Source organism: Telopea speciosissima, chromosome 2, assembly GCF_018873765.1.
Source record: "Telopea speciosissima isolate NSW1024214 ecotype Mountain lineage chromosome 2, Tspe_v1, whole genome shotgun sequence".
Taxonomy (NCBI): Eukaryota; Viridiplantae; Streptophyta; class Magnoliopsida; order Proteales; family Proteaceae; genus Telopea; species Telopea speciosissima.
The window spans coordinates 10,898,824-10,923,381 of NC_057917.1; the positions used below are offsets into that span (position 1 = coordinate 10,898,824).

At 45.0% G+C, this 24,558-nt stretch overlaps 1 pseudogene; it reads right to left on the minus strand.

The window, feature by feature from the left end:
* Positions 1-541: 541 nt before the first annotated feature.
* On the minus strand, positions 542-15,406 carry LOC122650435 (annotated as a pseudogene).
* Between the last annotated feature and the right edge of the window lie 9,152 nt (positions 15,407-24,558).

The following is a 24,558-nucleotide window of genomic DNA, read 5'->3' on the forward strand; positions in this document are numbered from 1 at the left end:
GATGCCTCCTGCCACACTAGACAATCTCTAGCTCAGGGATGCGATGGAGAGGAGCCAAATCGATTCAGCTTCTTGTGATAACACAATAATGTGAAAAGTCTAGGCACAAGCTATGTCTGTCTCTCTCCCACCCAACTCCCCTTGGAACCTTGTCCCTTCCCATACTACCTGTCCATTGGTCCAGGCTACCAACATGTTTGGAGCGGGTGGTGTTCCCACCCTTTGCCCCATAATAATATTTGTACCACCATGTAACTTTGGGTCTTTTGGGGGACTCATTCACTCAAGTGTGGGACTCAATTAACCACCCCAAGAGGAATACAAACACATATTAGGGTTCATGTGGAGCACAAAAAATACAGAAGTACTCATTCATTTACTCTTGTACAAGTCAAAAACACAAATATATTCTATATGCATCTGGATCCTCTCCAATTGGGAGATCGCCCATTGAGTGTCCAATAAGGCATCCAACGGCTGGGCTGGCTGGCACACTAATTACATAATAACATAATTCATCCTCCCAGACCTTGAGATGAAATTTTGGTCCTATCATACTTTTGCTGCAAGATCCATATAATAATATGCCAACCATGTACGAATTATATTGATCTCTTTGTTTCTTTGCTTGACTAACCACTTTGGAACGTCGGGTGATGAACCTCCTAGATCCATGCAATGAGTTCCTGCAGCATGAAAAACTTACATAAATACACAACACACAGAAGATAGCTTAAGTATGAGGGATTATTATCCTCTCCAATTCCTAAAGTGTGGTAGTGCGGCAGTGCTAGGTGGTGATGTCGACACCTAGCAGCTGTTGCACCAACTGTCCATATCAATGAGATCGGACCGTTGGATGCAACAGTTGTCAGGTGTCGACATCTCCACCTAGCACTGCCACACTACCACACTTTAAAGAATTGGAGAGGATAATATTCCAATTATGAGTAAAAAAGATAACTATACACATCTTCAACTTTGTCACACCCCCATCCCTGAACCACGGGAAATGCAACCGGAGCATACAACTACGCTCTCCAACCACCAGAATCACTGATGCAGTACCCAAGACTTACTCATTCACAACGACAGATAATAGGTAAAAAAAAGAAAGGATTAATATTAATAACATCAGAGTTAGCAGAAGCTAGGTGATAGCATATAAAATATCATCTATTCAAGTTTACCCCTTCAAGTACAATTCGTTCTAATCAGGACCTATGTATTACCTACTATATAAATAATACATCTATCATGAAAGGAATCAAAAGAATACACCTATAATTCAAAATGAATAATCAAGTGCATCAAAAGATGGCCACCGGCCATAAGTCACTGTCCCGCCAAGGAACACACATCGCAGCAACACTCTGGTCCATGCTCCACGATCTCCGGAGCCCACCAATCAACGTAACCAGCCTCAGGAGTCTCGTACTCTGTGCCACTCTGCTCGAATGTACCTGCATCAACTAAAAATATGTTTCCTCGAGGAGTGAGCTCCAACTGAGCCCAATGAGTGGCTAAGCCACACAAACATACACAATAATAATAATGAATGGGGTTGACTGCAAACCATACATGATGGACGGATACCAAGGTGTCCCATACCACCAAGGTAGACCGTACATCACATACAATTTACAATCATGCTACATGAATGAATGATGATGTATAGTTTTATTGTTATCCACCTAACACACAACTAAGTCAGGTATAATACTATAGCAACACCTTAGGTAGCATCCCCGACATCGGTACCATAAACGGATGGTATACCGGCGATGACAAACCCGCGTCGCGCTGGAAGCCTGCTGTATCGGTCTCCACCAAGAGATATACGCAAACCCCCAAGTCAAATGCCGTCCTGGCATTCGGCCCAAAATACGGTTGGCGACCGAACTTCCTGGGTAGGTATACCCGAATAACGGTCGGAACCCACGGATTTGACCCACACCTAACCCCCTGTCGATAAGGGTCATAGTACTGGGTAAACATTTATCCTAGCCAGCATTCACCTATTGTATGAGTGAGGTACGCATGTGCATAAGCCAGAGGCCGAGTCCATAGATACCGAAATACGGTCGGCCGGCTATCCTCTCGCCCCTCTAGCCCATAAGCGTATACAAGTACGAGATGTGAATACCGAAGGTAGTCGGTCAGTCACCATCCCGTTTCCATCTAATGCAATGGACAATTCTAATGCAATTTCAAGTACGGTAATCTCAAACCCAGCACCCACCGGCACTTGGATCCCGCTTCCGAAGCCCTAGATCTACATGCCATGAGTGAGTCCATATTATGGAATCCCCAGGTCCAGCACCAACCGGCACCCGAGTCCCATAACTAAATCCAACACCATTCGCACCATAGTGCAGTAAAATAAATAATATCGCAAGACAAGAATGTAAAGTCCTATCAACATCTAAACATTTATATCGTCCTATATCTTACTAATAATTATATATTATAGCACACATGCATGAATGACATTCGCAAGACACGACACACAAACATTCCATAAATTAAGACGTTTGCTTAACTCACTCACCTTGATTCTCAGTCAATCGTCAGTACGGAGCTCTTCAAATCGACGTTCGATGCCAAGTACACTGTCCCACGTACTAATAAGCCCCCGAGCCGGGTCAGTCAACCTAAAGAGAGTGTACAACATGGGGAGAGATTAGTGCCTTAGGGCTAGAAGAGTTGGGCCCCATAAGTTATCAAACAAGGCTAAAATAGGGGACCGGCACATACAGCAAGGCTATATCATGTACCTGTCCATGTGCCTGTCCCTCTCGGACTTTCCCACCGGCAGATCTAGGTTCTCAAGGATTGGCACTTGCATGTGCCTGTCCATGTGCCTGTCCCTCTCGGACCTCCCACCGGCAGATCTTTCTCAGGACTGGCACTTGCATGTGCCTGTCCATGTGCCTGTCCCTCTCGGACTTCCCACCGGTAGATCTAGTTTCTCGGGACTGGCACTTGCATGTGCCTGTCCACGTGCGTCTTGCTTGTTCATGCCATTCCGAGAATGGTTTTGCAGCCCCAAAGTCTTGGGCTAAAATGGGGTATTCTTAGGGGTTTTTAGGGGTCTCTTTGGCCATGAGAACAACTCCAACCAAGGTGCCATAGCACACACCCAACATGGGTTTGTAAACCCCATGATCGATTAGGTTTTCCTCCATTAAAATACATATGGAAAGAAAACTCATGGGTTTGGGTATTGGGGTTTTGAAAGGGTCTTTAATCAATGTTATTTAACACCCCTCAAACCCACACATCTACGGTCTTCCATGAGGGTTGGTAAAACCCATAAATGGAGGTAAATCCCCAACTTAGGATTCATAAATGGAGAAGGGTGAATGGGTTTAAGGTAGGGTTAGGTGCTTCATAGTTAAACATCAAGGATTTGCCATTAATGGCTCTTCTAATTGAGTAGATGGAGCACTCAAGGTGTGCTCAACCAATTCAAACCCTAGGTAATAGAATTAGGGAAAGAGAGATGGAGAGAGAGAGAGAGAGAGAGAGAGAGAGAGAGAGAGAGAGAGAGAGAGAGAGAGAAAGAGACTCACCAAGGGTTGATGATGATAGCTTGTGCTCCACCATACTTCTCCCTTCTCCTTCCTTCTTCCTCTTCTTCTTTCTTCTTCTTCTTTCTTCTTCTCTTTCTTCTTCTTTCTTTTTCTCCTCTCCTCTCCACGATTTAGGATTGAAATGTGAGGTGAATAGTAGTTTTGGGTCTTTAATAACCCATCTAGGCATTAGGTCTTGTTTGGTTAGTCTCAAGTCCTTAGGTCCATTTGTTTAGGAGCTTGTTTGGTTAGGTATAAGCCCAAGGTCTAGTTTAAGTCATTGGGCCATTGGATCCACTTGGGCCCATGGCCCATGGCCCATGTCCTAAGTTCTAGTTACAATTAGAAAGAGACTAAGCTCCTAAGCCCAAGCCCATTCTAGTTCTTATGCTTGTTAATGGTCATGCATAGGCATGAATTATTCGGATAGTGACTTACTCCCAATCATCGCTAAGTGGATAAGGGCGATTCAGGTGCGGGCCCCGCGGATCCCTATCATAAGGGAATTCCAAGAATATGCTTTCGTGGACGATTTTCCCCCTTTCTCTGACGGTGGATCTTTCCTCGAGGACTTCCCCTGTTTCGCGGTCGACAATCTCGTGTGATGGCTTGAGTATTATGACCCACAGTTCACGAGCGTACTCCACTCTTGGTTCTACACAAAAGGTTTAAACCAGACCGGTGGTCAGATCGCGTTTCAAACCGGGTTTTGGGCACGGATTTAACAAACTTAGTTTCTTTTCTTCCACATGGTACACCACATACCTTGTTCTGTATTAACCACTATGATGCTGGGAGATATGCTTTCCAGAACCCTATTAATGAGAATCGATCAACAAAAGCAAAGTCAGATTGTTCAAGAAAACTAATAATTCAAAACTAAAGACTTCAAGTTATTACCCTCCATTGCTAAATGGATCTTTAGTCCAGTGGAGAATATGATGTTGCTTCCAAACCTCTTAAGAACCCGCTTTATATCCTGTATTTATAATTAGCACCAACATTATAAGTTATGAATGAGTTCCAAAAAGATCATATTGAAACAAAATTAATTAAATCTGTGTTTGGTATGCATTATTGGAATACATTCTAAGTCGATTTCACATTCTTAGACGATAAAAACAATTATTTTTATCATCCGAGAATGCAAAATTGATCTAGATTGTATTCCAAGAATGCATACCAAATTCATTAAAACTTACACGACCACCAAATTCAGTTGTGATCCAATGAGGCCGAGGACTAACACCATATTTTTTCTTACAGTCTTCAATGTAACTGGTGAGATTGAATGTTTTTGGTTGGAACATAGTCTCATTGCTGCTACCCGGCGCAATCGGCAGTACTATCTCACTACATATCTAAATGAAGACAAACCATTAATTGTTACTACAATGTTTAAGGTGTAATCAAATTTAATTAAGTTTGGGTGTCTTTGTATTTTTAGTTATTTAATGAATTACCTGCCAATTCCAACCCTCACCATGTTCATCAGTTTCATATATATCAAAGCATAAAGACTTGTTTGGTCTAAGAGCATCTAGACCTGCAAATACCTTGCTTAGAATATCTGTTGTTCTATTGGATGCTTCATCTATTGCTTTGCAAAGTATTGAAACTGCTGGAGAAAATGGATTATTATATTGTGCTTGGCTTGTAAATACATAGTCCAAGTAGTCCTTGAGATCTGAAGACTTGTTCAATGGCCTAAGAAGAAATAAAAAAAATAAAAAATCCAACAAAAACGATTAAGGATATGTTAAGCAATGAAGATGAAATGAAGTGCCATAATCCACAGCGAGCCCCACATGCCACGATATTGTCTGTTTTGGTTAAGTTTCATCACACACCTTTTAAAATGCATTATATGATGTAAAGGTTGGCCGTCACTTATATGGATATTCCATGGCCAAGGCACATCCGATGTGGGACTAAATTAATTCAGTGACACAACAAAATCATTTCTCTTTCTAGGAAAAGAGATTGAGTTTAGTTAATTACTGGCAAGTTTGAAACTTTTCGCTGAGGGATTTAAGAATAGTATTGTCGATTTTTGTCCACACTTGTCTTATCGTATTGTAGCAATTCTCACTTTCTTCCTGCACCATTAGAGATCTTTATTAATGATTAAAATTGGAAAAGGGAAAAAAAATTCTAACATATAGATTTTGACTGAATGTTTACCCTAAAAACCTTGGTGACAATAGAGTGATATCCATTTTCAGGGGTTATATCATCAAACAAAAGAATTGGTGCAGATGATGCAAGTGCTCCAAGGGTGAGATGAGGATATTTCAGTCGAAACCATGTCGCAAGCACCACAAAAAAAGAAGAAGAAAGAATTCAAGAGATTTATATAAATAGTTTCAAAATGAGAAATTATATGTATATGGTATGAGAACATATAAATGACATACTTCCACCATAAGATGCTCCAAAGACAATAACAAGGCTGGACTCTGAAGATAAATTTTTCTTCAGATCAATTATCACCTTGGCGTAATCGGCGAGAGCTTGGGAAGAGCTGGAGTACCCAAGAGTGCTAGCGTTTTGGAATGCTTTTTTCCATGACCCATAAGGGATTGATTGTCTATAGTAATGGTGCTGTGAAGAAACACAAATGTGAAGAAACACTGGTTGGCGCCGCTCGACTGTCCGCGCCCGTTAGCGCTGCTCCTATTCGGGCATCCTTCGATCCTCCTCTTGCTTCGATCCACGATCCCATCTGTGCCTTGCTTCAATCCCCAATCCGATCTGCGCTCGTTCCCTCGGTCGGCGCCTGGTGCTTTGATCCGCGCTTATTGGCATCGCTCGACCGCAGCCAAGGTCAAAAACCCCTTTTTGTTTTTTTTTTTTTCTTTTTACTTTTGCTCCTCTCTCTTATTCTTTTTCTTCTTTTCTCTTTCCTACTTTTCTTCCTTCTCTCTCCTACTTGTCCTTTTCCCTCTTCTCTCTCCTTGTCTTCTCACACATGAGTACATGATGCCCATTGATGGTGCCATTTAATTTTTTTTTTTCACACCTTCTTCTCTCTCTTCTCTCTCCTTAGTCCACGCCCTAGGGGTTGACGGCTTCACGCCCATGGCCTTTGGCCGTGGCCCCTTAATGGATTTTTTTTCACTCCTTCTTCTCTCTCTTCTCTCTCACACCCAAGGGGTTGACGCCCATGGCCTTTAGCCATGGCCCCTTGACAGATCTCCTTTTTTTTTTTTTTTTAACGCTCTCCAAGGGTTGGCGCCCATGCTTTGGACGTGGACCCTTAGCTCCCTTCTCTCTCCTTGAGTTGACGCCCACGGTCCTACGACCGTGGCCTCTTGACTGTGGTCTCTTGGCCTCTTTTTTTTTTTGATCTCTCATCTCTCCTTTCTTTTTCCAGGGGTTGGAGCCCTTGTGTGGTCCGACGTCCCCCATGGTTGGCGCCCTTTGTTTGGTTTGACGTCCCCTGTGCAGTTGGCGCCCTTGTGTTTGTCCGACGTCCCCTGGTGCCCCAGTGCCTGTTCGATGTCCCTTGGCGGTTGGCGCCCCTGCATCTGTCAGACGTCCCCTGGCGGTTGGCGCCGCTGTGCCTGGTTGGTTGACGGATTGGTACTTTTTTTTTTTTTTCTAGGTAACCCTTCATGACTGATTTGCATGTTGGTGGTTGTAGGTTGGCATCCACTCTCCTGGGTCGGTGGCTTGACGTTAGGGGATTACTACTCAAGTAAGTAGCCTTCCTTGCCATTGTCCATGACGTATAGCGAATCTGACTCCGCCATTGTTGTGGTTAGATCCGCGCCCCTTTATGTATTGCTCTTTATCACTCGTATATGGCTGATAGGCCTTAGTAGTCGTTCAACCTTGGTGGTTTTGAGTCTTGATAGTTCTCAGACTTTGGTGATCTATGGACGGTGGTCTGTGGACCTGGGTGGCATTGTACTTGGACTTTGGTGGTTGGCGGACTTTGGCAGTCGACGGACCTTGATGGTCGACGGACATTGGTGGTCATCGAACCTTGGTGGTCAACGGACCTTGGTAGTCATTGGACCTTGGTGGTCGACAGACCTTGGTGGTAGGCGAACCTTGGTGGTCATCGGACCTTGGTGGTCGGCGGACCTCAACGATCGGCAGACCTTGGTGGTCGACGGACCTTGGCGGTCAGTGGACCTTGAGGAAGGTGCAACACTGACCAGGTCTGGCGTACCTCTAGAGTGACTAGACAAGGAGAGGCTCCCGACTGAGAGTTCAGCCCCATAGGAGCTTAGTGATGCTTCTTTGATGCACACCCTCTATCCTGACATGGCTTCTGTGAGTTGTTCTTCTCTCATCTGTTATGCTTAGTGTTGCTGCCCTTCTTGCTCTTGGTATGGCTCTTATGGGTTGGTGTTGTTTGTAGGTCTTCCATCATATTACGGAGGCTGTGCTCCGACTTGACAGACGTGCTTTCTTTGAGGTTCAGCAGGCCCACAAGGTACAGGGTCTGGAGAGGGAGCTCTAGGGCCTTAAGGTTGCCAACGCGGCTCCTGAGAGGAGTTTGGAGGATGAGCTTAGTGCGGCGCTGACGGAGGTGACCTAGAGCTCGATCAGACTTCGTGCCTCGGAGGAGGAGGTCTGTGCTTTGAGGCAGAGTTATGCAGATGAGCTAGTTGAGGCGGGCGAGCGGGTAGTGGCGGAGTTTCAGAGTTCTTCCGCGCTAACGATACTATTCCATGAGTGTATACAGAAGGTATATGAGGGGGGTATCCGGGACCTGGGTGCTCATGTCCTGGTGGAGACCCCTGGCGATGACTTCTCGGGGTTAATTGAGTTCGCTGCAGTGCTGTCTGGGACCGTGGTGATGGCTAGTATTTCTGTTAGAGATGGCGACGTGGTGCCCGACGGAGGTACTGCCTTGCGTGAGGATGTACCGGGTCGCGCCCCTGACATGATCTCCCCTGCTGGGTCAAGTGTGGCCCCTCCTTCTGATGCCTCTTGATCTCATTGATGTGTGTATGTTGATACTTGGATTCATTGGGTGGGAACTTGTATTGCTGTGACTTCCTTGTTTTTCATGATTGACTTCTCTTCCATTTAGTCACACTTGTTCCTTGATAATTGTTTGCTTTTGGTGGTCCTTGGACCTGGGTGGTCTGCGGACCTTGGGGGTCCTCGAACCTGGGTGGTTTATGGACCTGGGTGGCGTTGCGCCTTGGTGGTTCTTGGACACTGGTGGTTGTCAGACCTTGCGTCCTAGTGGTCAGCGGACCTTTGTCATCGGACCTTGCGCCGGGGTGGCCAACGGGCCTTGGTGGTCATCAGACCTTACGCCTTGGTGGTCAGTGGATTTTGGTCATCGGACCTTACGCCGAGTGGCCAACGGGCCTTAGTGGTCATCGGACCTTCCGCCTTGGTGATCTACGGACCTTGCGCCGGGGTGGCCAACAGGCCTTGGTGGCATTATGCCTTGGTGGTCAACGGACCTTGCGCTTTGGTGGTCAGCGGACCTTGTGCCGGGGTGGCCTTCGGGCCTTGGTGGCATTATGCCTTGGTAGTCAACGGACCTTGCGCTTTGGTGGTCAGCGGACCTTTGGTCATCGAACCTTGCACCGAGGTGGCCTACGGGCCTTGGTGGCATTATACCTTGGTGGTCAACGGACCTTGCGCTTTAGTGGTCAACAGACCATTGGACATCGGACCTTGCGCCGAGGTGGCCTACGGGCCTTGGTGGCATTATGCCTTGGTGGTCAACGGACCTTGCGCTTTGGTGGTCAGCGGACCTTTGGACATCGAACCTTGCGTCGGGGTAGCCTACGGGCCTTGGTGCTTTGGTGGTAGTCGATCAACAGGTAGGAGTAGATGAACGTATCCAAATCACCAAATATCTTCTATAAATCTCAGAATAAAGTTTCAATTGCCCTTGAAAATCAAAACCATGGCTGACTGCCTACTCTACGACTGCTACTATTATTGCTACTACTCTTGGTGATGCTTCTTGGGTACTTCTACTTGTAGTATTTCTTCAGGTGTTCTGAGTTCCAGGTGCTGTCTATCTTCTTGCCCCCCGAAGTCTTCAAACCGTAGGTCTTCGGACGTATTTGCTTGGAGACTATGTATGGTCCTTCTTAGTTGGCTGAAAGCTTGCCCCTTTTCTTGGCTACGATGCAGTTTCCCTTCGCAGGACTAGGTCTGCCTGGTGGAACAGCCTTTCTCTAAGCCTGGCAAAGGGTATGGGGTTGAGTATCGAAGTCAGCTTGGTGGCGGGTAGATGGGGTACTGGGGCGAACAACTGATATTGCTCGCATACTGTATGGCTTTCTCTTGCATTCGTGGCCAGTAGAGTCCCTGGCGGAGGACCTTGTAGGCTAGGTCGTCCTCCCATGTGACTGCCGCATATCCCCTTGGGGACTTTTGCCAGGGCGTACTCGGCTCCCTTGGGTCCCAGGCACTAGAGTAGTGGTGCTGTGACGCCCCGCTTGTATAGCACCCTGTCCAGGACGGTGTACTTTGTAGCTCTCATCCTTTTTTTCATTGCCTCAATCTTATCTTCTGGTAAGACATCGTTCTACAAGTAGTTGAGTATAGGGTCCATCCAGCTGGGCCCTTCTTTGATGGCATTGACCTGCTTCTCTTAGTACGTTGGTTCATGTAGTACTTCAATGTACATCGCCCCTGCCAGGTTTTAAAATTCATCATTGGCTAGCCTGGATAGAGCATCAGCAGCGGTGTTCTCGATCCTGGGAACGCGAACCATCTCAAACTTTATGAACCCCTCGATCAATGACGGGCATGTGCTAGGTATGCCGCAATTCACTCGTCCTTTGCTTCATATTCTCCATTCACCTGGTTCACTACGAGCTGGGAGTCACTCCGGATGGATAAGTATGCTACTTGGATGGCCTTGGCCACCCGGAGCCCAGCCAGTAGTGCTTCATAGTCTGCTTCATTGTTGGATGCTGGGAAGGTGAATCGAAGTGCATACTGAATCCGGAATCCCTCGGGGCTGGTGAGTATGAGGCTTGCCCCACTTCCTGTTGCATTACTCAAACCATCCACGAACATCGTCCATGATCCGTGGTCCTGTTCCTTTGGTTCCTCTTCCTCTGGTTCAATCTTAGATAGGGTGCACTCGACGACGAAGTCCGCCAGAGCTTGACCTTTGATGACTGTCTGGGGTTGGAACCTGATGTCGTGTTCACTCAGCTCTACTGCCCAGGCCACCAGTCACCCAGAGACGTCTGGCTTATGTAGCACCTTCTTCATAGGTAAGTCGGTGAGGACCCTGACGGTATGGGCTTGAACGTATGGTCACAGCTTCTTGGCTGCTACCACTAGTGTGTAGGCTACCTTCTTGATCCTGGTGTACCTAGTCTCTGCGTCAATCAGAACATGGCTGACATAGTAGATAGGTCTCTGGACCTTACCTTCCTCTTTCAGGAGTACTGCGCTTACGGTGACCGGGGTGGCATCTAGGTAGACCTGTAGGTCATCGTTGGGTTCTGGTTGCCCCAGCAGTGGCAGGCTCTCCAGGTACTCCTTCAGTTGTTCGAACGCCTTCTGGCACTCCTCTGTCCATGTGAAGTCCTTTGGACTTCTAAGGTTCTTCAATGTCTTGAAGAATGGCAGGCACTTGTCGCCTGACCGTGACACGAACCTCGAAAGGGCTGCGACCCTTCCGTTCAATCTCTGCACCTCTCTGACTGTCCTAGGGGGTGCCATCTCCTGGATGGCCTTGATCTTAGATGGGTTGGCTTTTATTCCTCATACTGAGACCATGAACCCCATGAATTTTCCTGACGTTACCCCGAAGGTGCACTTTGTAGGGTTTAGCTTCATCTGGTTCCTTCTCAGTACTGTGAAGGCTTCCTCAAGGTCGGTGAGGTGCTGGTGGACTTGGACGCTTTTCACGAGCATGTAGTCCACGTACAGCTCCATGTTGCGCCCAATTTGTTCCTCGAACATCTTATTGACCATCCTCTGGTAAGTGGCCCCTGCATTCTTTAACCCGAACAGCATGACACGATAGCAATAGTTCTCTTGGTTCATCCGAAATACCGTGTAGGGCTCATCATCCTCATGCATAAGGATCTAGTTGTACCCTGAGTAGGCGTCCATGAAGCTCAACATCTCATGGCCGGTGGTAGCATCGATCAGCAAGTCGATCCTAGGCAGGGGGTACTCATCCCTCTGGCATGCTTTGTTTAGGTCGGTGTAGTCGACGCACATCCTCCACTTTCCATTAGGCTTAGGTACCATGACCACGTTTGCGAGCCAGGTGGGGAACTTCTCTTTCCGGATGAACCCCGATTGGCTCAGTTTCTCTACCTCTTATTTGATGGCTGCCTGTCGGTCGAGGGCAAAGTTACGCCTCTTCTGCTGGACGGGCTTCCTGGTCGGATCGATGTGCAACCGGTGCTCTGCTATAGAGCGTGGTATGCCTGGCATGTCAGAGGTCGACCATGCAAAGACATCCATGTTGGCTTGGAGGAGGTGTCGAAGGTCGTTCTTTTGCTCGTCGCTCAATAGTGAGCCTATCTGCACAACCTTGGAGGGATCATCCTTCTCTTGGCGGCGCTCGATCCTGAACCTCTTACTTTCTTTACGGTCATCTGGTGCTGACCTCTTACTGTCTTGCGGCTTGGCCTCGATCACCTTCTTCCTAGCTTGCAGCACCTCGGCCATGTTAGCAAATTCATTACACCGCTCTAGGAGCTCCTTCATGGTCTTGGTCTCGTGACATGCCAGGTCCTTGATCAAGTCCAGGTCCCTGATGCCCCCTGCCATGGTAGCATACTGGGTCTGGTCATCCAAGTCTCAAACTTCCAAGGATCTTTCGTGAACCTACTGACATATTCCTTGAGAGATTCCCCAGGGTTCTGTACCACGTTAAGTAGATTGACAGTGATCTTCTTTTACTTGACGCTGCTCTGGAAGCGGGTGACGAATTGTTCACATAACTCCACGAACGAACCTATCGACCTTGGTCGTAGCCTAGAGAACCATGAAGTAGCTGCACCCTTAAGGGATGCAGGGAATGCTCGATAGGAGACCACGTTCGATCCGCCATACAGGGTCATCATCCCATTGAAATAGTTGATGTGGTCATTAGGATCTATGGTACCATTGTAAAGCTCAAAGGTAGGCAACCTGAACCTGGAGGGGAGTGTGGCAGACATGATTTCCTTGGAGAATGGATGCTGACCTGGTATGGAATGTGTCTCGCCCTTGGTTTGCTTCTTAAACCCTTCCAGCTTTCGGTCCAAATCACACAGTCTTTGATCTAGCTCCTCATCTTGTGTCTGTCCTTTATGCCTGGCTGGGACCTCGTTCTCGTCCTCTCCTTAAAGTTCCCTCCCGCCTTGAGTGCTGGCGGGATGGTGAGTGGTCACGTTGTGACGAGCCCTGGCGTGAAGGTGAGGGGCTCTCCTCCTTGTAGGTCTAGCTACGTGGTGGTATGGGACTTCCTCCTAGTCGACCTTCGAACACGGACCTCTAGATGGATCTCTCTAGGCTTGGCACCCTTGTCCTAGGTGTTGGTGTCCTCCCATGCTCTGACCTTACAGGGAGGTCTGCAGTCCTTCGGGATGCTGGGAAGGATCCCCCTGGTGGTGTACAAGACTTGCTCGTCCTGCAACTCTCCCCGATCTGTCACCCCTGGGAGAAGACCTCCTAGGGTTTGATTTTTGTCGTGGTACAGGCTCTGCTCTTAGTGATGATGATGTTCTACGACGGTGGGACGTCGCCCACTACCTCAGGTAGTCTCGAAAGAGTCGCTGTTCATCGAGGATCTATCTCTGCAGGTCGTTAATCTGACCCATGGTGGTTGGTGCATTGGGGTCAGGTACCACCTCCACCACTACGTCGTTTGTAGAGTCGTTGCTGGGCTCGTCAACCACGACATGGTCATCATGAGGGATCTCTTCCTCCAGAGGGACATGGTCCTGGCCATTGGCTCTACGACGAGAGCACTCTGGAGGGGGTGATCCGTTCCTTGCAACATTGTTGGTGGAGGTAGTCTTCCTTCGTGGCGGCATTGTATGAGTATGGAAGCGAGCTAGTAGGTATGATGGCTAGCGTCGTTCCCACAGATGGCGCCAATCTGTTGCTTCAGGAAATCATTAAGCGGTCCTGCGAATGCCGTCATATGCAAGAGGACCAAGAAGTCATCAGAGAGAACCAGTGTGGTTCCGGCCTAGGGCTCTCCGATGCCAAAGTGAGATCTCCTGAGCAAATAGATGAATAGTAATTATTCAAGATGGGTTGAGGGTGTGAGATATCTCTTCTTTTATAGTGGTCTGTGGCGGAGTGGAGAGTCCCTAGCTGATGTGGAGTCTTCTTTGTGGGTGGAGGAGTCCTGAGTAGCAGGGCTCCTCCCTGGTTGGTTGTCTTCCCGTCAGACTTAGTATCCCAGTAGGGTTGTCCTTTTTGGTGGATAGATCCTTCTACGTGGTAGATAAGGTCCCTGGTGCTTGAGTCCATCTGGGTTACGTAAGTGGTAGGTGATGGCCCGGAGTCCTCGCGGTGGTGTATATCTTGTTGGCGACGTGGTGGTGGTGTCGTCCAGCTTGTACCTGCACCCTGTCGAAGTCTCAACACCTCAGTGGATGAGGCCTGAGAGGGAAAGATGTCCAGGTGGTCCTTGGCCCAAGGTAGGAGGTGCCCAGGGCGGCTGGCATCCTGGTGGATGGCATCCCAGGGGATGGCGCCCAAGGTGTAGTTGGTGTTCAGGAGGATCTCCTGCTGTTGGTGTCCGGGTGGATCTCCTGCTGTTGGTGTCCAGGTGGTTCCGGGTGGATGGCGCCCAAGGTGTGGATGTTGGTCATGCAGATGACCGTCTATGGAGGGTGGTCCGCGCTCGTGCCCGATTTGGGTCGGGTCCGTCCTTGGTTCGTCGGTTTAGTTTCGATCCGGCCCTGAGTTGGTCTTCATCCCTGTGTTAGGACACGTTGCAGCCCCTGATTGGTTGGTGTGAATTTGGGTTTATCAGGTGGCTTGGGATTTGAGCGCATCACAATGGTCACTCAACCCCAGGCCGCAGATCGATCCCAATTGGTTCCTTGAATCCTCTTTGGATTTTCCTTTTAGTTAGATTCAGCTGTAGTTTTTTTTTTTTTAGCTCTCTAGCCTCTAGGTGTTTTTTTTTTGGGGAGGAGGATCGTGATCTTCTACGGCGCGCTACCCATAGTGGCTTGTGCTGCCCCGACAGAGCGCCGCGTGCAATGTCCGCCTTACCCTTACCTGAGCGCCTTGTCTGAGCAGGGGTAACATAGACATTGCAAATAGCGCTCTGTCCGGGCCACACAAGCCGCTACGGGCAGCGCACCATAGAGGATCTTTATTGAGGAGGGGGGATGGGTGGGGGAGATTTCTGGGATTCATTAAATATATTTTAATCATAAAAAAAATATTGAAAAAAAAAAATTATCCTCCTTAGTCCTTACCTCTATATACAATAGAAGAGCCTTGAATCGAGGGGCATTATCATCGAGCAAGCCCGCGGAAACAATAGCCTCATCAAGAGGGGATTCAGAGCCAAGGAAAGCAAAAATTGGAGAACTAGAATTTGCACCACCCCAGTGCTTAAAATTGATCAAATATCTTTGTTGAAAAGTATTGTAGCTTTCAGGCCTATAATTGAAATGGTCGAGCGTTTGTGTATAGCAAAAGGTCTTCAAATCATCAGAAGTAGAAGAAGGTTCGATGCCCTCGTTTGTTGCAGGATCAACGTCGTCATGGCTCTTCTCCTTCAATCGTCTCTCAACCACTTTAAGCCTCCTTGTAATTTTCAAACTTTCTGTTGCAGAAACAAATGCAACGAAGAGTAAAAGGAGCAGAAAAGAAAGGCAAAGTGGTAGATGAGAAGGAGTTTTCATGGCCATATTTTGACGATGAGCCACACAACAAAACAAGGAACATGAAATTCCAAAGCTTATAGATGTATGTCTTATATAACTTTTGTAAGGAAATAGTTAGTTTCCCTAATTTTGAAACAAATACCTATCTTTACCCCCCCCCCCAAAAAAAAAACAAATAACTATGATTTTCGTTGATAACTGTACCGGGTAGGGAACCTGAGAGGATAAAGATCCGTGTGAAAACTCAACCTGTTATATAACATTAGAATTCCCTAATAAAATAGAATCGAAATCCTATACTTCCGCCTGCCCCTACTTCCGTGTGCTTCTTACACACAACGAGGCACGCAATGACCACCTTACCCTTGCTTGGGTAGGGGTAAGGCAGTCTTTGCGTGTCCCGCTGTGTGTAAAACGCACACGAAAATAGGGGCAGGCGAAAGTAGAGGATCCAGGCTCATTTATAACTGAAATACAGTACATGTGAACAAACCTATTACAAAAAAACTAAAGTAAGCTGTCCAACTAAAAAGTCCCTCTCTTTTGGTCAACGATCTATGGAAAAATAAATTGGAGTGATCTACAACAACCCAATGATTTACATAATGAGATAGAATAAAAACACAATAATGCCTGGACATCATAAACATGTAAACCAATCCAGAATGACATTCTTTAATTATAACACAATGCAAACATGGCACAGAAGGCCTCATCCGCCCCCCCCCTCCCCCTTCCTAGAAGGGGCATTCTAGCAAGGCAAAACATTGCACGCCAGGAGAGGAACCACTATAAACATGGCACAGAATGCCTCATCCAACACTTAACCCCTGTTACAAAGGGGTGTAGTCATGTCAAACATTTATTTCATTTGCTCAATCCATCATTCATTTCCATTCTATTTGTCCATAAAATATGATCACAATAGGGGTGTCAATTTGGCCCAGCAAACCCGAGCTCGCCTTAACACGCCCTGAGCCTGGACATTGCCTCGGTTCGATTTTTTGCCAGGCCAGATTGGGCCTAGGTTGAGGGTCAGGCTCTATATTGATTACAATGCATATTATTATATAGGGCTGAACATGATCGGATTGAGCCGAGTCTTTTAAAAACAGAACGAGTCCCCTTAGCTGGGCCTAGACCGGACCCAATCTTGACGCAAGACCAGAAAAATCCAACCCTGACCTACCCTTAGGGTCGGGCCGGGCTAACCCTGATTGGCCCTAATCATTGGGGTGAAGGGAGATGCATTGGATGGCCGAGTGGGGAAAGGGAGATCAATGGGTTGGCCAGGCTTAGAAAAAGGAGGTGCATGGACTGGCCAGGTTGGGAAGAAGAAGAAGAAGTACAAAAAAAAGAGAGGAAGAAGAAGACAAGGTCGGGCTGGACTAGACCGGGCTCAGCCTGAGGCCTGAATCTTGACTTGGCCCAACCCTAACTCAGGGCTGAAAATTCACGATCCTAACCCACCCTTAGGTCCAAGGTATCTCAATCAAGACCCTATTTAGGCTCTAGCCACCGTCAGGATCCTGCAACCATATCAGTAACTGCCTCTCCATTCTATAGTAAAGGAGGGCCATGCAAGATCATTCAACAACTCAACTAGTTACTATTCTCTCTGTACTCCCATCTCGTTGCTACTATTCATCAGAGGGTCCCCCCTCAAAGTCCACTCTCAGCCTCTTCAATGTCTTGTACTTTTTAAAGGACATCCACGTCACTCATACGGATTTCAGCCGCAATAGGTGCTAATTAGATATAGATCCTCAAGTTTTCCAAATTTTCTAAGAGAGAGAAACCAAGATCAAATTGCAATCCTTGGAGTTAGAGGCAGCAATTGGGATTTGGCTCCTGTCCTGCCGTGGCGGGAGCTGGAGCGTCCAGCACCCACCTAAGATTTGGACATCTGGCATGTAATTAATCCAACAGTAAAAAAAAGCATGGGTATAATAAAATCCACTTTCAGCTCTCATCCTCTCGTTGTCCAAAACCCGACCCGAACATATTTTGGTTTCTCTCGGCTCTTCCCTCTCCATCTTCCCTGGAGGAACGAAGCTCAAACCCTAGGCGAACGGTGAACAGCGCACGACGACCGACGACGGACGACGAGGTTAACCCGAAATTTAATTCTTCACTCTCTCTCATTTTCGTTCAAACCCTAAAAATTGGATTTTGTTTTTGGTACAGGGGAAGTGGAAGAAGATTTTGAAGCTCCTCACCGCCGGCGAGGCAGAACCAGGTAATGTGACTCGTCTATTTTACTTTCGTTTTCCCTTCTCTGATTTTCACTTTCGTTTTCCCATTCTCTGATTTGAGCAGAATGATATCAGATGGTGGTGGAAGGCCTCTTTGCAAGAAGATCTGGACAAAAGGGTATTTGAGCAATACTACATTAGGCACAGCAGGATCATTTGAGCAATAATGCAGGTCCAAGAAGCACCGGCAATACTGATTTTGTTTCCTGTTGTACTTTTGGTTTACATACAGAATGTATTAGAGTGGAAAAGTTGACATTGGTGATTTAATCACATGACATAGGGTTAATAAGGGTTTTGGAAAGATGAGTTAAACGAGATGGTTGCTTCCTGATATAAAGAAAAGAGCGTTGTTCCTCCTTCTAGGTGTTCTGTTCTGCATTCAGAGAAGCTCTATCTTCAATGGTCCACCAAAAGTAGAAACCTTCTCTGATTTTCACTTCTAGCAAAACCACCACCAAATCGAACCTCTAGAACTCAAGAAAGCAAATGTGGAAGCCATTCAAGACGCCACAAGGTTATGTGACTCATGTGTCTGAGTTTACATACAAACAGTATAGGTTGCCAACCGGTCGCCGTCACCGTTCGCTATGGGTTTGAACTTCGTTCCTCCAGGAAGATGGAGAGGGAAGAGTCGAGAGAAACCTAAAAACGGGAGTCTATAGGTTTCAAATTTGCAAATGGTGTCAAATGTTCGGGTCGGGTTTTGGCAGAACGAGAGGGTGAGAGATGAAAGTAGATTAGATTATGTTCATTCTTTTTTTGACCGTTGGATTAATTACATGCCAGATGTCCAAATCTTAGGTGATACTGGACGCTCCAACTCCCGCGACAGAGCCAAATCCCAGCAGTTGCCAATTTGAAAAAAAAATATCAACACAATCATAAAATTGAAAGTGCCGACATAAGTTGACATCAAAGAGGAGATGCAATCCAATAGATACCTACGAGGGATAAAAAATAATGCCTGAGCAAATTGTAAATTCATTGCAAAGCAAATCAAAATATGGTGTTTGACTGGTTAGGGCACTCTTTGTCCTTTTGTTTTCTTCGATTTCCGTCCAGTTGGTTAGGCCATAGAGATAGATCGTTGGTTTTGTTGGAGAGGTGTTTCATTGTATTTAATTATTATTATTTTTTTTGTACTTATTTTTTTCCCATCATTTTTTTTTTTTTTGAAGAGGGGAAGGGGGAAGAATTCTGAGATATATATATATATATATATGGTGAGAAGGAATAGACATCAAACATATAGGTTTTTAGCAACCGCATAAATATTTTTACATCATTACCAATCAAATACTTCATCTTTAGGAGTAAGTCAAAATTTCAGATTTTACACCGTAAAGAATTGGGGAAAATTAGGGGTGTCAACTGGTCGGGGCGTGGTCGGTCTTGGTCAGGCCTAACCAAGCTTAAGCCTACATTGTGACCACCCGTTTAGATAATCAGGCAGGGCCTGGACGGGTTTAGTCGGGCTCGGTCAGCCTATAATTGGGTACTAGAATAGGGCCTTAACTAGGGTATGAGCCTGTTTAAATCTAAATGGGCTTTAAATGGTGTAGTCATTTCCTAGGAGTGTAACGCCGATTACTTTTCTTTCCAAATTTGGGATTTGTTGCAGGTAATTACAGTCATCCAATCTTGAGTAAATTCACTGGCAGAGAACCATTGAGTTGTGAAATCTGTGTTGATGATACGATTTGTTTTAGGGGCTTTCAACTTATATACACACCATGCTCAGAGTTGGAAAACTAGGTTTTGATTCGGCCAGGTCATCCGAGTCGAGTCAAAATTTTAGAAAACCTGGTCAAGAGTCATGTAGACTCGGCCAAAGTGAAAAATGTCACGACTCGGTATTGACTCGCCCAAGTCAAGTAGGACTCGATTTTTTAACCCGAGTCACTTTTAACTAGGTGAGTCTTGTCAATTTTTAAATACATAAATGCTACTTGACTCTTTTTTGGGTAATATAAATACTACTTGATTATGAGTGAATACATCAATAAAAATAATAAGTAACAACTAATAAATGTACAACTAAATGTATAAAACAATAAAAACCAAAAATGTCAAAGCTAATTTGGATCTTTTTCTCTCTCTTGTTTATTTATTTTTGATGAATCTCTCTCTCTCTTTTCTTGGAAATTGCTACGAGCATTTATAATTCTGTATATAAATGAAAAGAAACCATCTCTCTCTCTCTCTCTCTCGCTCTCTCTCTCTCTCTCTCTCTACATTGTAGTCTTCATCATCCAATCCATAACAATGTATCATTTATTATTATTTTTTAATAATAAAAAAAAAAAGACTCAACTTGACCAGGTTTAACCAGGTAGAGTCACTAGGTTTTCTAAAAGGCGAGTCGAGTAACAAAACCTGGTTTTCCTACTATGACCATTCTCTCCATCCAAGTATGGATCTAATTTTCAAAATCCTAACAAGTGACAACCATTTCAGTCACTCTGTTCGCCTCCAAACTTGTATGCCTTTTTTAATACTTTGAACTATAATTTCTTAATTTCTTTAGACTCTCCTGGGTGCTATTGGAGTTGGTGAAAAATCCACTACTGTAATTGGTGTAACATTTCTTGTCAAGTATCTCCAATCTGGTAAATTCCATATAATTTTCTCTTAATTTTCATATATTTTTCTAGCCACCAGGAGAGCTCAGCTCAGCTATTTTTTCCTTTCTTTCTACCCAGTTCCCAAAAAAAAAAAAAAACTTTAAAAAACTGATGAGAATCGCACTAGATAAATATTGATACGGCCACACAAAAGAGACCGACAGAGGGAAAGGAAGTAAAAGTTTACAAGTTAAAGGGTTGGGCTAAGTCGGACTGTAACTAGGCGAGCTAGGTAGGGTTTGAAATCGATCGATCTGATCGGACACCCGACGGGCTAGGACCCCTCCACCGGGATTACCCGATTATTAAACATGCCGGACTTAAACCCAACACATTTAATAATCTAGCTGGGCCGGGCGGGCCTAGAATTGATACCCCTAAGTACCTATTAACACACCCACATCCCTATTCATATCCGATGGGGGTTCTTACGCCCTGGTTTTCATCCAAGTTTGGCCCTACCAAAACCTTGGCACTGATATCACTTGTTAGGAACTTGGGTAACACTCATCCTAAAAAACTAGCTGTTAAGGAGAGGGTGCACAAGTACCTATTAACACACTCACACGATGTGGGACTATTTTTTCCGCTTACCATGTGGAACCCCAACACATCGGTGGGAAGAAGGTCTAGGTTTTATACAAGTCAGATATATAAACAGATAATAAAAAATCCTAATTAAAATTCGAGTCCATATCTATTTAGATGTATAGTATCTGATCAAGGAATATCCGTATCCAATCACATCCAATCCGTATTCTATCCATTGACATCTATACCCGCCAAATATGTTAGGTGTCTTTAGAGATGGTCATACATTTCGGCTATGGATTGTAGAAGAATACTGACACCACTTTTGGTTAGTTTGACTACCGACCAAGGTCCCTAATCTTGGGATCGGTCTCAGGATCGGTCAAGATCGATACCGACCCAATACCGATCTGGATCGGTCAGGATCGATACCGATCCGTATTGGTCAAAATCGCCTTAGATCGGCCAAAAACGTCTTACATCCAGGTTTTATTTGATCGGTTGTTGTATCAGTCATAAAAATATTAAAAGGGCTGATGTTCTTTGTGTTGCAGCGCAGCTTTCGCCCAGACACATAGGCCTGCCATTCAAGGGGTAGGGTGGTCATTTAGTCCACCCCCATGAGTCTGGGCACAGACTGCAGCCTCGGCATAGAGAACATTTGGCCATATTAAAAAGTTAAGAAAATAAAAAAAAAGATAAAAATAGAAGGCTTAAAAAATGTTAATCACTTACTAATCCTATTTTTTAGGTTGACCTTATCTTTTCTACCTCTTCAACCTCACACACTACCGTCATTATCTAAAAAACTCTAGGTTTTGTGGGATCAAATCAATGGTTTTAAGGAATGAAACTTACCCATAATAAATTCCTAATACAAAATGGTTATTTCCCCTCCTTTTCACTTGTAGATTTGAAGCTAAATCTCTAAAAACCCTAACTACCTTAAGCATATTAGTGTTTAAATGGAAAGAAATATTCCCTTAATCCATTCTCTGGTAAACCATAAAGATTCCCCTTTTTTCTCGTGGATTTGAAAACCCAAATCTATGAATCACAGTTTCAAAGGCTCCAGACCAAGAAAACATATGAGTTTAAAACCCAACAAATGACAAATATCGGATCGGACGATCTGATCCAACCGAGTTTGCCGATCCATGGAACGATTGAATAAAACCTTATCGGATCGGTCTAATCTCGAGATAGCCTTGACCGATACCGATACAATCCAACCGATATCGGCCGATCCTATCCGAGATTACGAACCATGCTACTGGCGGCCCATCCTCTCCCCCACCCCCAAGAAAATAAAAATTAAACTACTGATGTACCCAAAAATCAAGGATCAATTGAGAGTTGAATGGCCTTCAAAATTCCAACATGCTTTGTTCATGGCCATACAAGGTGACGCATCTCAACTTAATAATTAAGAATCTGAGTAAATAAATTTTTTTCCTTATATTTCCTTTTTGGTTGGAGGGAATGGGTGAGAGCTAGTGATCAGGTCATTTCTTTTTCCACCTTCCAATTTCCAAATAGATCTAACTTGTAACATATCATATTCATATTATAATATAATAATTCCATCTTATAAGTTAAATATAACTGTCTAACAACTGAAATATTATTTCAACCTTTTTTTTATGGGTTTATTCTATTGCTTAAACATATGTTTGCAGAGGGAAAGCGAGAAGAGATGTGTAGTGCGGGGCTTTATTAATTGTCCATTTGTGCATCAGCACAAGGCCAATTGGATAACTTTAGTAAGATTAACTATAGCCTAGAGGAAACTATTACAATGGATACTCAAATAGGGCTGCAATAGGTTCGGGTTGGGGCGGACTTTATAGAACCCTAGCCCAACCCTCAGTCCCCTTAGCTCGGCCCAGGCACTACCTGACCCTGACTCAGGGCCAAAAAAATCCAATCCTAACCCGCCCTCAGGGTCGGGCCGGGCGCTGATCCTGATTGGCCCTGATCATGGGGAGGGGGAAGGATTAAAGGAAATGCATGGGCTGGAATGGGCTGGGAAGAAAATGATCAATTTTATGTAAAATAACCCTATAATAAAATGTATTATATCACTTATTGTCTTCATATATAATATATTATATAACAAAATGTAGGTGATGTTTAAAGTTTATAATATATATATTATATCAATATATATTTTATAGTATAACTTAAAACAGGGCCAGGCCAGGCTTAACCCCGAGGCCTCAACCCTAGCCCAACCCGTCCTTGGCCCTCAGAGCCAAATATCTCAGCCTAGACCCGGTTCGGGCTCAGGGCAGGTTTGGGGCCCAAACTTGCACCCCAACTCAAATATATAAACACGGCAAAGGGAAAGACAGATATCCCATCTTGTCAAGCCTCGACCTGAGCCTTCTATTAAACCCATTTCCAAGTTTCCTAATATCTTGAAAGATATCCTCTTGACAAAAGTTTTTATTAATTGATATTCTTGAGTTATCCTCCTCAATCCTGATAAATCCAGTTTATAAAATACGCATTAATGTGCCAACATATAAAATAACTAACTTCAATATACTAAGAGCTCCTCCATTCTAAAGAAATTCAGCAACAAAGTATTCAAGAATTCAATAACATATGATCGATCATCTCTCCACCGGTCAATAAACTTTGGGTTTTCTCGCTTGTTGCTATAGCTTGCCCTAGACTCATAAAGAATGAAGATTCAACAAAAATCCTTCTTTTCTCAAATAAAACCTATTACACCAGAGGCGTTCTTCCTCGAAGAGTTTGATTGTTTTGGAAGTTTTAGAGTAGTCGAGAAAAATTGCAACCTTCAAAAAATTTTGTTCCCTTGGATTTTTGAGTTGTGGAGTTTTTTACTGGTTGGTTGCTGGAAGTGTTTTCTTAATGGAAAAATGAACTATGTATGGGAGTGTGGCCTACACAAGCAGTCAAATGAGTCTCTCTCTCTTTCCTCTTGTTATGAAAAGACACTTATGCGTCCTTGTTTTGAGAAGGAGAGAGCTAGACACATGGGAGTACTGGCGTAGGCCACACTCCCAGAATGAAAACTACTTCTCTAATTTATTGATTTTGTTTAGTTTGAGTATTACGTTTCGATGAATTCAATAATTCTTGGGTGCCATTAGACGGGGTGGATCGATGAAGCATAGTTGGGCGTGGTGCACATGCAATGGAGAGAAGGATTGAAATCCTCATTTCCAGCTCAAACAGTGTTGTGACGCAGTCCGAATGGCACCTGGGCCAAGTATCGATGCCTCCTGCCACACTAGACAATCTCCAGCTCGGGGATGCGATGGAGAGGAGCCAAATCGATTCAGCTTCTTGTGATAACACAATAATGTGAAAAGTCTAGGCACAGGCTATGTTTGTCTCTCTCCCACCCAACTTCCCTTGGAACCTTGTCCCTTCCCATACTACCTGTCCATTGGTCTAGGCCGCCAACATATCTGGAGCGGGCAGTGTTCCCACCCTTTGCCCCATAATAATATTTGTACCACCATATAACTTTGGGTCTTTTGGGGGACTCATTCACTCAAGTGTGGGACTCAATTAACCACCCCAAGAGGAATACAAACACATATTAGGGTTCCGTGGAGCACAAAAAATACAGAAGTACTCATTCATTTACTCTTGTACAAGTCAAAAATCCAAATATGTTTTATACGGATCTGGATCCTCTCCAATTGGGAGATCGCCCATTGAGTGTCCAATGAGGCATCCAACGGCTGGGCTGGTTGGCACACTAATTACATAATAATATAAT